Consider the following 17394-nt stretch of genomic DNA (forward strand, 5'->3'; position numbering starts at 1 on the left):
TTGACCCCAGCATGTTTGTTTCCTGTCATGGTTTATTCAGCAGAATAAAAATGTACAATATTGTATGTGTTGAATTCAAACACAACTGTGACAAGCACTGTACAGTGCTTTAACAACACCTCTAAAGTGCAAGTAACTAAGTAGTAGAAAGTATATTTCTTTCTTCCTATACATACAAGTTATAAAAGAAATGTAAACAGAAGCACAAAATGTGCATACTCAAAAAAGTGCAATATTATATTCTAATTATAATTTTGTAAACAATAACACTTAAAGGGTTAGTTCACCCAAAAATGAAAATTAAGTCATTAATTACTCACCCCCATGCTGTACCAACCCCGTAAGACCTTCGTTCGTCTTCGGAACACAAATGAAGATATTTTTGATTAAATTTGAGAGCTGTATAACTACCACATTGGCTCCTAAGGGACTGCCTCTTGACGGCCCAAAAAGTCAATGAAGAAAATGTTTAAATATCCCAAGTGACTACCGTGGCTCAACTATATGTTTACCAAGCGACGCGAATACTTTTTGTGCGAAAAAACAAACAAAAATAACGAGTTTATTCGACTATTTTTTTCTTCCTTGTAGGCCAGAACGAGACTTCCTTATAGATTTCCACGACGCATGCGCGAGATTTGCGATCTGCGTACACAGCTTACACTACTTCAGATCGCAGTTCTCGCGCATGCGTCGTGGAAATCTATAAGGAAGTCTCGTTCTGGCCTACAAGGAAGAAAAAAATAGTCGAATAAACTCGTTATTTTTGTTTGTTTTTTCGCACAAAAAGTATTCGCGTCGCTTGATAAACATATAGTTGAGCCACGGTAGTCACTTGGGATATTTAAACATTTTCTTCATTGACTTTTTGGGCCGTCAAGAGGCAGTCCCTTAGGAGCCAATGTGGTAGTTATACAGCTCTCAAATTTAATCAAAAATATCTTCATTTGTGTTCCGAAGACGAACGAAGGTCTTACGGGGTTGGTACAGCATGGGGGTGAGTAATTAATGACTTAATTTTCATTTTTGGGTGAACTAACCCTTTAATAGCTGATCACACTTAACAGCAATTGCGAGTTATCAGGCCAATTCTAAGGGGGAAAAAATACTAACCTTTTTCCCTCTCAGAAGTTTATATCTCATAGACTTTATATCATGCATTTCTGACTATATCACGCAATTCTGACTTTATATCATGCATTTCTGACTTTATAACACCCAATTGCGACTTTATATCACGCAATTGTGACTTTATATCTCGCAATTCTGACTTTATATCTTGCAATTCTGAGAAATAAAGTCAGAATTGCGAGAGGTAAACTCCCAATTGTGAGAAAAAAAAGTCAGAATTGTGAGATAAAAAGTCGCAATTACCTTTTTTATTTTCCATTCTGTGGCGGAAACAAGCTTCCATAGTTCCCGGCTTACAGTGGAATCCAAAATGAGCCCAAAAGTCGGCTTTTAATGTTGGCGGTGCAGGCTTGAATCAGGATTGAACGGAGTGCTGCTGCTGTCCGTCATCGCGCTGTTTTGCTAAGGGCTAAAGCGCGACTTGTACAACGCAGAACGCTCTCACTAGAGTGTAGCCCACAGCGCCGCCACTGGCCTGGATGGCTGAATCGATTCATAGGATTTGATGAATCGATATTGAATTGAGAAGCAAAAAATTGCAATGCATTGATGAATCGATATTTTTACCCAGCCCTAATGGCTTGGTTGTGTTCCTTCCTTCAATGTAAATCTAGGATTTATTATAAAGTCTACAAAAAAGAAAACAACGCAGGAGAAGGAAAATCGTTCGATACACCTAAAAGGTACTAAAATGATTTGCTTATTCAAAGTGTAATAAAATATTTATAACCAAATTAAATTATAAATACAAATATAATAATAATGAATATACATTTAAGAAATAAATAAGTATAAGCATCAACAAGAACCACTTATAATGAACAATTAATTTTACAAACATTCAAAAGTTTGGGGTCAAAAGATTTTTTAATGTTTTTTAAATAAGTCTCTAATGCTCACCAAGTCAACAAATATTTGATAAAAACAACAACAACAAAAAAAAAACACTGTAATATTGTGCAATATTATTACATTTAAAAAAAAAACTGCTTTATTCCTGTGATGCTAAGCTGAATTTCCAGCACCATTACTCCAGTCTTCAGTGTCACATGATCCTATAGAAATCATTATAATATGCCGATTTGCTGCTCAAGATATTTCTGATTATTATCGATGTTGAAAAACTTGGTGCTGCTTAAAATTTGTGTGGAAACAGTGATGCATTTTTTCAGGATTTTTATAGTTTTTTTGTTCATTAAATTAAGAAATGTAATTTTGTAATATTATAAATGTCTTTACATGTCACTTTTACTATGTTCATGCTGAATAAAACATTCATTTTTTTCACAAAAAAAAAAAAATCCTTCTGACCCCAAGCTTATCATCTCAAAGCCCCATGATGAATATATAATTCAACTTTATTCAATTCACAAGTATATGTATATCACTTTTCACAATACATATCGTTTCAAAGCAGCTTTACAGAAAACGCATGCCTACATTACAACTAAGAGTAATCCGTTATCAGAGGTGACTGTGTCAAAGTAATGTCCATATGTCAGAAATGGACAGTTCTAAGAGAATACAAATCATGCAGTTAGCTAATTCATTTAGACAGAAACTACGCGTTCATATAAGCAATTACTACAAGTTATGATCGTAATGATTATAATATATAGAAATATATGTTATTTGATTAACACAAAGTTATGGTAATAACTAGCTAAGATACAAACTAAGCTATGAACAAAGATGATTTAGCCACTCAGAATTAGGGAATATAAAAAAATGTTCATTGGAGGCCCATTTAAAGGTAAGGTAGGCAATGGCAGAAAGGCTAATAGTAGCAAGTTAGCTTTGAAAGCATAAGATCCCAATCTTCTAACAGAGCACTCTACAAAGCTACGTCTCCTTCAAAACACACAGCAGATTCTACAAAGTGTCCCAAAAGACACATGACATTGAAATAATAATGAACCTAAACAACTTACAGAGCGTTGACTTGTAAATCAAGGGCTGTCACGATTCCTCGATTAAATTCGAATTGATTGCTATCAGGATGTGACACGAGTTTCAACCAGTATAACAAAAAGTGTTAATAAAACAAATTGCCTCCTCTACCTTTAACAGTGTAAAGATCAGCCTCAGCACACATTGTAAACCCGAGTGCTCTCTTTAACCGTGCATAACCCTCGTCTCCCGTCACACAAGACGCCTGATGCAAACAAAAAAACTACACTGAAGCCTAAATACAGTCAAGCAAAGTAAGCAGGGACAAAAAGCAACAACAGCCTGAAGGGAAAGCAAAACCACGCAGTGCCTCCGCTAAAGCATGCCCTAATGACATTTCATCAATCTTCCATTTACAAAGAATGATGCATTCAATTTAATACTCTTTCATATACACACAAACAAGTTCAGACATGAAAGACTAATAGCCTCACAAGTCTGTAAGTGAGTGGAAGCCCAACCCAGTCTTGATATTTGAAAACCAGTGGATTTTCAGACCATCAAGACTGAACTTTATTAAAAAAAAAAAAAATGTATATGTGTATATATATATATATATATATATATATATATATATATATATATATATAAAGAATATATTAATTATACCTTAATCTTTCATGTTAGTGCATTAATGGACAACTCCAAATGGTTCGACTGGTCGAGACTGTTTTCCAAAGATGGCTCCTGCCTGTACACGCAAAGTGGACTGCCTTTATAAAATATCTTCTTATTACACTTACAAAGTTCTCAATGCTTCATTTTGCATGTAGGGACCCTCATTATGTTACCATGTTAGTGTGGGGCTATTTTGAGCCTTGTTAACGGTATTAACTAGCGATTTTTATTTTTCATTACTCTCTATACTTGCATTATATGCTAACAAGTTTTTAGAGCTAAAACTCTTTACATTCGATAATCATGAAAACAAATCTCAGAGAACGATTGACAAGGTACCAATGTGTTATTAGACCAAAGGTTCATTCTGCGCTGGAGTTCTCCTTTAACTAATGTTAAAAGACAGAACTTCAAAATGTAAACATTTATTAGTAAAATGTTGACATCAACAAATGAACAATATTTTTTATTAACCTTAATGTTACAAATGGACTCTTGAATTAGAGTGTTACTATATTTCATATAAATCCAAAACAGTCATGCTTAAAGGCCCTAGACTTAAATCAGACCCATTGTATATTCTCTCAAGCTTTTTTTGCTTTATTTTAGTACACTTCATTATCTAATCAAATTAACAAAATATGTTACAGTGACAATAATAAAAAAAAAAATAATAAAAAAAACTCGTGAGTTTTCTTCTAGCCATGTCACCAGCTTTAAATATGCCACTTCCCCGGATAGCAAATGGATAAAAGCGTCCAGCTGGATATAAACTAAAACAAAAAGATGGTAACAATCGCGAGAGTCTCATGTGTCAAAACAAACGCCACGAGGTGTAAGTGAGTTTTTATTTCGCCTCTAGAGGGCGCTCTTGTACTATATAATGACAGCGCACTCTTCTATGTCGCTTCAGCAGCGGATGCAACCCAGTAAAACTAGCGGTATGTATTTTTGCCAATAACCGATTCCGCAGCAATCATTTATCGGTGCCGATTAATCGGTCGACCACTAATATAGACTACCCTTGCAGCCGAAAGGCCTGTTCACACAAAGTATGATAAATATCCATAACAAAAGTTTTTATAATCATTATAATTCTAAGAGAATAGGGAAGTCCACACCACATCTACAACAATAACGACTATATCATTAGAATCACTTTCAGAATTTTTTTCTCAGAATATAAAAGGATAAAAACATTGACAGCAATCCTCTCACGGTTGACAAAAAAGTTCCATTTTTAAAAATGATCTCAATGTAATTTATGCTATGCTAAATAGAAAAACAAAGATTTTTTTTTCTTTTTAAAGACACGCTCACTTAACCTGGACACAGGTTTTAATCAGCATGCATAAAACATGCAAAATCTACAATGGAAACACATGTTTACTAAAATAAATTCCTAAATGAGTTCATACCGATCGCTCAGAAACAGAGCTCATTCATGTCTGCAGCACAAACGGTGCGGAATGAGTTATGTGCCGACGTTAAATATTTAGAGTTAGGGGTTTTGAAAAAAACATAATCCCATGTATGAGAAATAGCACCACTTATGCTTGCCGTAGCAAACATAACTAACGAGACATTGTTATACCTGGCTCTGGTGAATGAGGTTGATTCATTTATCATGTCGGATGCTAAACACAGCTGAGGTTGTTTAGCTGGTATCAGTGGTGATTACAGACGCTGTGGCAATAGCGCTGCTGTCAGCAAAGCCCACCTGCAGCGGCACCGAACTGCACACTTCACGTCTACTGGATTACAGGATCATGCACAGATTAAAGCATCGCGCTCAGACTGCGCTGAGAAACCATGAACGGGGTGAGCAGCTGTGCTGGAAGCGTTGCAGCCTTCTTAGCTCAGTGCATTTGATACTATATTCCTCTCGGTGCATTGCTGTTTACAGGCTTGTAACAAAGACGGTTCGGCATCCAATCGTTTCCGCCGCTGGCAGAGGAGCAAAGCCTTCCTGGAACCCCGCCAAAGACAAGTGTGACCGGATCAGAGAATGTAAACAGACGCCAACACGACTACAGGCTCGTGTCTCACAATACAGGTGTCAGTTCATGAACAAGAAACACACAAATTGCATTAAGTCAACATTGCATGTTTGTTTTGGTTTGATGGAAACCAAGGTTACGGACCACGGTGAAGCGGCCTGTAAAGATCCATAAATTGTCAGACAACAACAGTCGTGGCCATTTTATCAGACCCCAGCCTACAACCGACAGCTTATAAAAATTCAGAGCAAGAGCAGTTGTTTTTTTCCTTCCAAATGCCGTCCATCTGTCAGGAAATGTGCAGGCCTTCTTAAGACAAATTTAACCCAGCATGGGCTGGTTACCGAGAATCTTGTCTGATCTCTCCAAATGAACTCAATCTGCAATCTTGTTGGAGTGAGGAAAGAAAAAAATCTTGACCAGATGGCATAATGTAAGAGGAATTTGTATGGAAAAGTTAATACTCCTCAAACATGGAAGTGGGTTTAAGCAATTTCATCAAGAAATGTCAGACAGCAAAAACAACTATTCAAGGGATAGTTCACTTCAGCCAAACATTAAAATTCTGTCATCTACTGACTTGATGACTTTCCAAACCCATATGACTATTTTCCTTCTGTGAAATACAAAAGATGATATTTTGAAGACCGTTTCAACTATTTTTGATCATCAAATTAAAGGGTAACTAAACCCCTTGTCAGAGCCTGACTCCACCCACTGGCAATATTTGAAAATGCTGAAAAAGTGGGCAGACCCCAGCGGAGATAGAGGGGACGAAATAGATACTAAAACACTCTATCCTGATCGTTTTCAATACTCACAATCCCAATTCCTGACTCCCTACAGTGGTTTTGATGACACAAGATGGTTTTTATACTGCCAAGGGCGTAGCTGAAAACCTGGGTACGTCACGAAGTGCAGAACATCCAATAGGAAAATTCAACTGCAGTAGCCACCGTTCAACCTGAAGAGGGCAGCACTAAGACGCTTTCACACCATATATTGTAGAAATAAAACACTTTATAAACAAATGTCAAAAAAGTGACTCGAATCAATTACTGGTTTTAATAAAGGTCCATTCTTACAGATCATTAACTAAAAAAAGTTGGTTTAGTGTTTAGTTACTCTTTAAAGTCAATGGGTTCCCATTAGAACCCATTGTCTTTGTTGTATCAACAAAAACAAACAGAAAACAAATGTGTGCATTATTGTTGCCCATGCAAATCTAGTCATAGTTTAGATTAGTGGTCGACCGATATGGGTTTTTTGATGGTCGATGGCGATGCTGATATCTGAGAGAGCAGGATGGCATCAATATTTAATAAATTAGATACATTTACAGCGCCGCCTGTCAAAATAGAAGTCTGCAGAGTCGTCAAAATAAAAGTCCCACTTCTAACAAATCGGCCGATGCCGATATTTTCAAAATGGCAAATGTCGGCCGATATATCGACCACTAGTTTAGATAAGGGTTGCAATTTGGCAAAGGCTGCGATTATTTTATGTGCAACTTGTCAGTGCAGCAAGGCTCTGTGATAAGTAAATGCTCCATCTGAACGCCAGAGGGCGCTCTCCCGCACACACTCCAAATATGCCCCGCAGAAGATCACACACGTCATTCCAGGAAATCCAAATGAATCCAATTGAAACACTTTGATTGATTGATTGATTAAATGTTGTCTTTTGCTGGACAACATGTTCGTAATGTTCACGGGTTGGCGACCCAAACTCACAATGCTTTCAGACGGAGCAGCATTTACCACTGAGAGCCGTATGTCACTGACAAGCTGCGCGTAAAAAATAACAATCACAGCCTTTGCAATTTCATAATCGCAATTAGCCAAATCAGTTTAAGTGCGATTTAATGTTAATTGCGAATAATCGTGCAGGCCTAGTTTAGATATGATGAAAAGATTTAATTACAAGTAATTGTATCTCTTCACAAGACTTGGATTAAACCGCTTGGTTCATAAGGATTTGTTTTACAATGCCTTTAAAACCTTGGAGAGACAGAAACCTCACTTTTCAGAGAGTAAAAATATATTAATGCTTTTTGAAAATGAACAAAAGTCTGGGTTTGGAATGACTATTTTTTGGGGTGAACTAACTATTTTAAGGTTTCTTTAACAGCGTTTCTTCAGTTTAGCAAAAGTCTGACAATCACCAGCTTGCTATGAATGGGTTTTGTAAGATTCGATCTTGAGATGTGCAGAGGACTGCATGCGGATCACAGCAACACAGCCTTCTATTAATGAAGTGAAGTGTCTCAGGCGGGCCAAAAGATAAGCAGCCAGCTGCTGATGTACCCCTGGTCAGATGACGAGAAGCTGACACCAACACAACACTGGCTTGTTGACGGAGAGGTGAAGCGACAGCTTGCTCGGTGTAACGTTCCAGCAGGAAGAGAGCAACATTTTTGCCAACTCCCCGGCGAAGAGGACAAATTGTTATGCAGTGCCCCGATCTGGCACGCTCCTCCTGGAGATTAATTACTCTTCCCTTCACGACCAACAGAATCAGCGTCGGAGGGGGCAGAGGACAACCCAGGTGAGGAACGATCTGTGGGAACGTCTCCTTAACTCCTTAAACTGGATGACAGGGTACAACAAATCCAACCACGTACCTGGACGTATGCGGAATAAGGGTGCTTAGTAGCTAAAGTGACGGAGGAAAGCGTGATTTAAGGGTGTATGAGAGAATTCATTTCAGGGTGGAGTGATAATTTGTGTTTGTGGGAGTACAGATAATGAGGTTTTTTTTTAAGCCGAGGCCAGGATTTGATCACACTCGAGTGCTCTTCTGGGGCCTCCACAAATCACTCCAGCTCTGATTTGTTATTTCACATCACATTTTCTAAGTTACACCACCCCAATGTCACTAGGGTTGAATGAGGCAACAGTCGCACATAAAACACTGGACCTGACTGCTATTGCACATTACGTTCTCTCTGTTTGGATCAGACTTATCCAATGAAAAACCATCCTCTCTGTGATATACTACAGATTAGACTCAAAAGATTAGTACAACCCCACAATTACGCTCACGTTTAATGGATACCGAACGATTGCAGGACCTTTTAATGATAAGAGGGCTTTATAAAACGAAAATAAAGGATGATTCCAGGAATATAAGTGCCTTTACCTCAAGTCCCATCAACATTAAAAGATTAGCAGTGGAAAAACAGCTGGTTGAGTTTCTGCTAAGTGTCCATTATTTTGATAATACCGGCGTAGCGGAGCAATAGAGAGTTAATTGTTTGTAACACGCATCTGAAACGTATCAGTTTTGGATTTAGAGAGAATCCCAGACATTTTAATGCCATAAAGAGTGATTGCATTGTAGAACACCGGCGAGTTTCTCAGCTGTTGTGATGCCACACAACAATAAATGTGCTGAACAGATGATTTGGACCGGTGGCGCAGGAGTGTAGCGAAAAGCATTGGTGCAAGGAGCGGACTTCCCATGGTGAAAAGGAGAGTGGAAAAATAATGTTATATGAAAGGAATTCTTTCTGCTTCTCAACATGCAAACAAATAATCTGTTCGTAAATGGCTCAATCAATCTGAAAAGCTTTCATCAAAACACCAGATTGATTCAAATAAAAGGTCAATGATGGTGTAATAGGAAAAATGTAAGCGTGAAAAATACTTACATTTACTTAAAGGTACAATATGCAAGATTGTTTCGCCACCAGGGGTTGCTTAAAAATCACAATTTACAAATAGTTGAAAACATTCAGGATATTGGAAGTAATCAACTAAACAAAATATATAACATAAAAATCCTGCATATTGTACCTTTAAATCACTGCATATTTACGTTTTACATCTTCTAAGTTCTGACTACGCATATGTCTATTTACATCTTACAAACTAGTCAGTGGTGAAGACTATTAAGAGTAAGAATATTAACTAAATATTTGATTAAAAAAAAAGCTTGTCTAACATACAGCATGTTAGCATTCTTTATAAAACATAGATCTTTTTAGAAGGCAAAAACAACATTCATAGTTTCATACCCAAGCTCCAGTGATATTATATTAATGACTTGCACCGGTTCTGAACACAGCAAAAAGTAGAGCAATAGATTTCTGCGTTTTTCAATAATAAATTTGTATTAAATCATAAATTCAGAAAATTTAAAACAGACAAAACATCTGAAAACTTTTATTTTAAAATACAAATATTATATATATATATATATATATATATATATACATACACACACACATATATATATATATATATATATATATATATACATACACATATATATATATATATATATATATATATATATACATACATATACATACACACATACATGTATACAGTTTTATGAATTCTCGATTAGACATGCATTTTGATTATTAAAAGGAAATTGAAACAACTTTGGAAAAATTAAACAGTTTTCACTGTATGCAAGTTTAGTGATATAGCATAGCCGTTTAACAAATACATTTTTGGGGCCTAAGAAATTGGTTTTATTTCTTCCCGATTCAGTTGATTTTATTGACATTATAAAACATTTAATCGTTAAACTTGATAAATTATTGTTAAATTCAAATTGTATATCATGCTTCATTTTTCAAATTAAAAACACATGCTTTTTGATTAATTACATTTCATTTAACCATTAAAGCAGAATTCAGAAAAATTAAAATGCATTATATTTTAGGGAGGGGAAATTAACCAAAATTTAATAGGGCAACAGGCTTAAAATAAAAAATAAATAAACTACAGTTCAGCAGCGCATACAAAATATTTGACGTTTTTCAGTCCATGCAATTTCACAATATTCCAGATGAGTTAAATAAACAAAACATCCCTAAAAAGGCTGATAACAGACAGGCCTGTCACAGCAGATGAAACCAAACAGGCAGTTCAAGGGCAGCTGATGAGCATTTAGATTACTGCGGTTATTAACATTTGTACTTTTGCACTCAGCACAAACTCAACCAACTTTTGGTCAATGGCCCAAAGTGCACTTTCACTTCGCAAGAACGGAAACCATCACTATCTTGGGTCACTTGACAGCTAGAGAAAGAAGTAATAAAGGATGTACTCCAAACTCAGAGCCTGTTCAATATATTATCTGTCACCGCCTTACACTTCAAGCTTCGCTGGCTGAGCCTTGGCAAAGAGTCGCTCTTCAAATGACGCTGACTTTAATTACTGACGAGTAATTAGGCTAACTTGTCTGAGCGTTCTGTATGTCAACTAATCAACCATGAGACATATGAACATTAATCAAACATGGGGAGGAACAGGGGAGCACAGGCTCTTATGTTATGCAACAAAAGAGATTGCCTCTTGAATGATGGAGGCCAGGAGTATCAAAATATTTCAGTACGAGTTAGAGAGAGCATACACATTTCTGATTTCTAAACCCAAAGCAAAGGTGAATGGCAAAACTGTAAACATTGTCACTTTGTAGATATTTTGATGTATTTCATCTTCATTTTATCAGCTTCCTGGAACAACAAACACTTGACCTCATCCAGAGGTGAATGACATGAAGTAAACTAACATGATGAAACGTTAACAATTTTCTTGAGTGTACCTTATTTGATGTGATACACAGCTCTTATGTAACACACTTCACATTTCAACAGCTCTTCATTGGGGTTCTGAGTCTGACTAAATGAATGGTCTATATCTCTTGTTCATTTATTAACCTACCCTGAACACTATTTAACATGTACCAAGAATGAAAGGAATAGCAAATTATAAGACTCAGAGATTTTGTACTGAAGCTATACACCCACGAGAACAGAACGGACAAAATGACTCACACCAACATAAATGCTTAAAAAGACTTCTCTAGAAATTCATTAGAGATGTACTAACTGACTAGAGGCCGTCAAACTCCTAAAAGAACAACAACAACATTTTAGTGCGCTGATTAAGCATTCGTATCAGGATGCATCGATCTAGAATTTTTTTTCTGATAAAAAACCCAATAATTGTTTATATTTTGAAACATTTAAAAGATATATTGGATATTTTATATTTTATAAAATATCCAATATTTGATTAATTTTTTTATAATATTTTATATCAATCCAAATGTGTGGGAAAGACTACAAAAAAAAGGAGGAAAAGGCAGAAAAATACCTTTATCAAAGGTAGGCCCACAGAAATTATACTTATGAACTTTCAGAATAATTTAATAGAAAATAACTTTTGCAAATACAACAAAAATAAAGAAACGAAAACTTATATATGCGCCTTGTAGGGGTTCTTAACACCTTATAAGAAAAGTGGATTGATTTGATTTGTGTTTAACAATTTAAGCCACACTATAATCTTAAATATTGGCCTATTTTACTTAATGAACCTACTGATAACATTAAAAAGTCACAATGATACAATAGTGATAGCCTGAAAGCCACTGCTTACCACTGAAAAAAATATTTTCATGATTTGTAATCACAACATTTTTTCTTCTGTCAAATCAACTTAGATCATTTATAGCCTAGTTCAGATAACATAATATTTTGAGTTTCCAGTGATTAAATTAATCTCCTTCATTGTATTAACTCAATTTTTCCATTTCAATTAACTTAAAATTTTAAGGCAACCAGGTTTTTTTTTTTTTTACAGTGTATGCAAGAACAGCTCAGGGAAACTGGAAAGTCATAAAGGTTGAGCAAGAAGAATAAGTTAAATGTGGGGGCAAACTGTCTTTAAAAATCAGACCATTTGAGTCAATGATCACGAGGGCATTTTGATCAAGCCAAATGCTCTCATCCAATCTGGGATATTACTCTTTTGCTCACCATAATTCTTTCAAAACCAAACGAGTGATAGCAGCATTACGCAAAAAAACCCAATCACTAGTAATGCCTCAAATTGAAAGCTTTGTTGAAATGTCAGTAAACAGCGACTATAGGGATTTAAAACTATTTCTTTCATTGGTTTTATAAATCCACTTGTCCTAATGTTTTAAAAACATTGCTATTCAGAAAAAGAGAGAAGAAAGCTAAGCTATTAATGTGCTGCAGGGGTAAAACCGAGCTCTAAGCGAACACCGCTTCCCACTGCCCTGCTTAATTTGCCTGATTGCTCCTGGAATACGAGACCCCCCCCCCCCCGGCCAATCCAGTCATGAGAGGTGAACCCAAGGCACTGCACGGCAGACTGCAGTCTCACCCGGGTCCAATCCTCTAAAGGGGGTTTTAACCTGATGGGAGAGGGTCAGGATATCCACACATGCAATGCCTCCGCCTCAAACGATCTGCTATTAGCCTCGTTTTGGAGAAACATTTAGCCCTGTGTTACAAGAATCACATACAAAAACATCACTACTTAAAGTCAGCGTGAAACAGAAGTCGTGATAGTCTTTCCTTATTTTGACGTAGGCCTAAGTGAAAAGGCTTCTATGACATTATAAAAATCCAGGGAAGATTTTGATTGTGTCCATCTGGATTTGATTAGACCATTGTGGTTTGCAGATGCTGTGATGTCATGTGTGTGACAGGTTGTCCCACCCACACAGTCACACTAGCATGAATTTATGTGCACATTAATGATTTATAACAAATGTCTATTTTGATTTCATAGTGACCTTAAAGGAATAATCCATCACAAAATTTCAATAGTCACAGCACATAAACAATATGCACAAAAACAAAAATCCAATTTTACATGACAAGAACAACTTTAGGCTATAGCTCAAATAAACATTTTAAAATGCAAGTGCTTTCAATAGAAAATTGTAAGATTCACATTTCTGCCAATCTTTTTGATGAAATCTAATATGCTACCAACTACACAACTACCACTTTTGTGGGTGCTTCAAAAAGTTCATAAATAGACTGCCGAAGTTACGACGTCACTTTGTAGGCCAAAACGCTGAATTTTAGCACTCCCGGTTCCATAGCCCATACACTGTAAAAAAATATTTTCAAGATTTGTTATCACAACATATTTTCTTTTGTCAAATCAACTTTATAATAATTTATTTAGTTGAGATAACTTATTATTTTGAGTTTCTGATGGTTAAATTAATCTACATCATTGTATTAACTCACCTTTTCCAGTTCAATCAACTTAAAATTTTAAGGCAACCCAGGTTACTTACTTTAAGTTAAACCAACAATATTTGTTTACAGTGTAGTAATCACAACATTTTTTCTTTTGTCAAATCAACTTAAATAATTTATTTAGTTCAGATAACATATAATTTTGAGTTTCTGATGGTTAAATCAATCCCCTTCATTGTATTAACTCACTTTTTCCAGATCAATCAACTTAAAACTAAGACAACCATGTTACTTACTTTTTTAAGTTAAACCAATATTTTTTTACATTGTATGGGTTTTTTGAATGTATTTTTGCTGAATCGCCTGAAATAAGGTCTGTGGTGAACAAACACTCTAAAAAAATGTATGTTTTGATCTATGAGATAAAACACACCAGTTATAACCTGCTTGTGGTTTTTCAACTTTATATAGGCTTCAAAATGTATAAATTTTGTATTAACTTTAAAGATTATCTTGATAAGACAAAACTCTTTGTTGAACACAGATCTTATTTTTTGTGATATTCCAAAAGTCTATGGGGAAACCGCATTACTTTTCGGTCGAGGGAACACATGCACCGCTAACTTCCGAGTTGTCCTACAAAGTGACGTCACTTTGGCAAACTTCGGCACTCTATATATCGTAAAACTAATCCATATATGAATTGATTATGACTTATAAATTGTACTATAATAGATAGATTGAATTTACGCTTTTATTCATATAAACATTTTTCATCAACTCACACATCGGATCCGGTAACCGGAAGCTGAAGCATGTTCGCTTGACATGCTAGAACCAACGAGGTTCATTCTTGTGTTACGCAGCACGTTTGAGCTTCAGCGAGAACCAATGAGGTTTGTTCTCACGCATCAAGCAGGTTCGGTTGAGCTTCTGTTTATGTTCACAGAGACTAAACCATTCAATTTATATGGATTAGTTTTAAAATCTCTTAAAATTTTTGAAGCATCAAAGTCAGTAGAGGGGGATAGAAAGCGCTCAGATTTCATCAAAAACAAAAAAAAATCTCCATTTGCGTTCCAAAGATGAAAGAAAGTCTCACTGGTTTGGAAAGACATGAGGGTGAGTTATTGATGACAGAATTTACATTTTTGGGAGATCCATCCCTTTAAAGTGTTCATACCGAAATGCACTGAATGATGAATCAAAGGCAAAAAAACTGAATCTGATGTTAAGAGAGACTTGCACACAACTAGCTGACTCAACGTTAACCACTCTCAGCTTTTCACCGCTAGAAGCGGTCTGAAATCTTCCTTTATTGACTCAAGGTCATATTCCGGGTTTCTCTGCATTGCCGGCAAGGTCTCCATTCTTTCTTTAATGAAAAACTCAATTTGATATTTATCTTGCTGCGTACAGAGCCACACAAATTGTGAGCCACCTATTTTCATGCCCCCGTTTTCCATCTGACTCCTTCATTCACATTCAAATTGGAGATAAATTCCTGCATGACCACAGACATTTAACGTCACGGTGATTCAACGAGGAGGCTCAAAAAACCCTGTCATTTCTCATCATTGAATCTTCTAACCTTTCCACCCAATGCAGCTTTTCAAATAGCAAAACAAGAGCCTCTCACCCTAATCCCAAAAACAAACCACTCTGAACGCCTCATGCTGCCTGAACATGTTTTGCTGTGCACTAACAGATATGCCATAACCACCACGGCACTGATTTCTCACAAAGCTGCTTTTTCAGCGCCTACAGCCAATATTTCCCAAAGAATCTGCTCAGACTGACAGTCAGTGTACCACAGATAAACAAGCATGTCTCACGCATGTCGTTTGATTACCTGGTGGGTTTGCAGCTCGCTTTGACCGGGGTGGTGGATTTCACGCCACAAGAAGGTTAATCTAAACCTCAATGAGAAACCTTAAGACTCCAATTACTTCGTCAGCACTATAATATGAGCTCCTTAATACATTAAAGGCTTAAATGAAGCCACAAATCTAATTATAAACTAACAAGCACATTCCTTTTCACAATCCTATCAACTAACGTTAAACACATACTGATACAGTATCTGATCATGAGTAAATGTTGTCCTAGTGTTGATAAGCACTCATTTGGGATGATGATGCACTGTTTGCACATATTGACATTTTTGTTCTATTAACTTGCTTACACAGAAACATAACCTTTAGATTTGGGTCAATACCAGGCTGCCATTTCATTAAAAAATTTGAGAAAAGAAGAAAATCACTAACGTTACGTGTAACAACACGACTGATTCAAATAACAAACAGGCAAATACATTCGTAACAATAACTTAACATTAACCACAACTCTTAGGAGAAAGAGTCACTGACCTGGAAACATGACAGAACCAAACGACTCCAAAAAATAATCCAAATCAAACGCAGGAGACAATTAACTTGACCGGTCCAAACTTCTTTCTCTTCTCCGGCTTGTTAGCTTGCTAACTGCTAAGTTAGTCGACCCGTTTAACTCAGCGCGACGGATAATGTCGAGTTGGGATGGACGGATAAAACTACACTTTCATTTTCAGAGCTGTTTATTTGTTTATAGACGCGTTTGGAAAACACGGGGGCAATGTGGGTGTTTGTAACAGAAAACAGCTCCAGATCAGACTAGCAGGCTGGCTAAGCTAAGCTAAACAGTGGAGAAGGTAAATGAGGTTCATGATCCACAGAGACTTTGAGCTGTTTCAAAACTAGTGAGCTGCCTACCTAGACAGCTTTTGGGGGTCGGTCGAACACGCCCAAAATGCTGTCTGTGTAGACAGCTCTCCGTGTATTGGTACAGCCTTTTTTTGGGCTGCTGTTATGCTAAAGACGGACACCTATAACCTAGCCTGCTAACTTAACGTTACCCATTCCCAACACTAGCCATTATCTATGCGCGGTTATTAATTCTGCACCTCCGGGGCGCAACCTAGACAGAAGCTAGGACTACTGACGCTATTTTAAGTTAGCAAGTTAGCTGGTCCAGAATTCAAAGAAAGATCCACTTACCAAGTTTATATCAACCAGAGAGAGGCAGCTGCAGCGAGACAGTCTTCAACCCAGATAAATGAATATAGCATGGGAGGATTTCAGCCTGATCATCATGTAAGCCTTAGGGAGAGTCGAGTGTCCCGGTCCGAGCACAGAGTGAGCGGTGTGTCTCTGCTGGGCTGAACCCACCAGAACTAGAGCCTCGAGCCTGACTGTCCCTCTCTTGCACACTGGTCTCTATCTCCACAGGCTTAGTGCGCACACATTCGCCGCTAGTGGGCAGCAAAGTAGAGCTATACAATCAGAGTTTTATTATTTAACCTCCTTGATGAAGATTAGGTTGATGATGTAGGTTATGTGTTCAATTACATGCCATGACAGTTCCAAACCAGAAATCTGATATTTCTGTCCCTCCTGTCCGCCTACGCAACTACCTCTGTCTTTGAACATTAAAAAAGTTCTTAACCCTCAGGTGCTGTTCGGTCATTTCTGACCGAAAAAAATTAGAATTTTTTTTTAAAAAATCACAGCTTCTTCAGAAAATTACGAAACATGGTGACTTTTATGGCATTGGGTATGTTGTGAACACAAAAAAATTGAGGTCATGATTCGAGCACTTTAAGTGGTCGTAAACAAATGAGTCACACTTTTGCTCTTCTGTCAAAAATGACCGACCCATAGGAAATGAATG

General features: G+C 36.7%; 1 protein-coding gene across 3 annotated transcripts in view; it reads right to left on the reverse strand.

The window, feature by feature from the left end:
- Positions 1-16960, reverse strand: part of ndst1b (N-deacetylase/N-sulfotransferase (heparan glucosaminyl) 1b) — an 84679-nt gene extending 67719 nt beyond the window's left edge. The window contains exon 1 of one of the 3 annotated variants that reach the window (XM_039693724.2): positions 16722-16960. The gene's annotated coding sequence lies outside the window, so the exon portion shown is untranslated. Of the gene's footprint in view, positions 1-15538; positions 15677-16055; positions 16410-16721 lie in introns of those variants that run through there. The other 2 variants (XM_039693726.2, XM_039693728.2) reach the window with 2 other exon arrangements.
- Between the last annotated feature and the right edge of the window lie 434 nt (positions 16961-17394).

The sequence above is a fragment of the Pimephales promelas genome, chromosome 19, assembly GCF_988280905.1.
Source record: "Pimephales promelas chromosome 19, fPimPro1.hap1.1, whole genome shotgun sequence".
NCBI classification, from domain to species: domain Eukaryota; kingdom Metazoa; phylum Chordata; class Actinopteri; order Cypriniformes; family Leuciscidae; genus Pimephales; species Pimephales promelas.